Here is a 1,229-nt window from a genome sequence, read left to right as displayed (position 1 = left end):
CTAGATTGTTACTACCCTCTTTGTTATTTATCGACTTAGCTAAACCGGTGAATTATAACGATTAGTACTCCACCTACTCCTTGTGGGATCGACCCTTTTAAGTGTACAACGATAAAATCGTGCACTTGCGAGGTTTAACTTGAGACCATCAAGTTTTTGGCGCCGTTGCCGGGGAGTACGGCTTGATATTAATCGTTTTTGTTCTAGTTTAGACTAAGTCCTTTGTTACTAATCTTTTCTTTCAAGTGCTTAGGTCTTTTGCATGAGTAGGCGACGAAGACGAGGTCAACCGATATATCAACTTGACCGCGAAATTGAAGCCACGGCAAGAAGACTTAATTCATTAAGAAGAAGGGGTTTACTTGATATTCCACCGATTGAAGAAGTTAATCACCAAGAAGCTACCGAAGTAGTGTTTGAAAATCCTTTTGGGATTTTAGAAGAAGAGCCTAACACCATGGGTGATCCGGTTCCGATAAGAGACACTATGGCTCCTAAGCACATAGTCAATCCAAGCATCCAAAGGCCACGAATTCAAGCTAATAACTTTGAGATTAAAAATGCCTTGCTCAACCTTGTTCAAGACAACCAATTTGGAGGAGGTCCCTTGGAGAACCCAAATGATCATCTAAATGATTTCCTTGAAAATTGTGATATGTACAAATCAAATGGGGTTTCCGATGACGCGGTTCGCCTTAGGTTGTTCCCCCGTACTCTTAGGGGTTCGGCCAAGGATTGGTTGAAGAATTGTGACCCGGATTCCTTCAAGACATGGGATGAGTTGGCATCGGCATTTTTGAACAAGTATTTCCCACCCTCAAGAACGGCGAAAGTGAAGAGTGAACTACAAAGCTTTACTCAAGAAGACGATGAGACCTTATATGAGGCATGGGAACGGTATAAGAAGCTCCAACGGTTGTGCCCTCACCATGGCATCTCCGAGGCCGAGCTAGTGAACAATTTTTACAAAGGGTTGACTCAAGACCTAAGGCTTTCATTGGATGCGGGATCGGGGAAAGGTGCCTTAGACATTTTGGGGCATAAAGCGGCGAAGGAACTAATTGAGGAGATGGCCTCAAGAACTATGGAATGGGGAAGTGATAGGCAAATGAGGAAAGGCAAGAGCAAGGATTCTAATTCGGTTTTGAATGTGGAAGTTAAGGGTATGCTAGATGAACTCACCCAACAAGTTGCTTTGCTAAATTCAAAACCTAAGGGCTCCGATATGC

At 43.3% G+C, this 1,229-nt stretch overlaps 1 non-coding gene across 1 annotated transcript; it reads right to left on the bottom strand.

Annotated features, from left to right (window-relative positions):
• Positions 1–829: 829 nt before the first annotated feature.
• On the bottom strand, positions 830–936 carry LOC141597904 (small nucleolar RNA R71). The gene has a single exon (XR_012523115.1). It is a non-coding gene; the product is annotated as a small nucleolar RNA R71 (small nucleolar RNA).
• Between the last annotated feature and the right edge of the window lie 293 nt (positions 937–1,229).

Source organism: Silene latifolia, chromosome 8 (assembly GCF_048544455.1).
Source record: "Silene latifolia isolate original U9 population chromosome 8, ASM4854445v1, whole genome shotgun sequence".
Taxonomy (NCBI): Eukaryota; Viridiplantae; Streptophyta; class Magnoliopsida; order Caryophyllales; family Caryophyllaceae; genus Silene; species Silene latifolia.
This window is presented reverse-complemented; position numbering and strand designations above follow the sequence as displayed.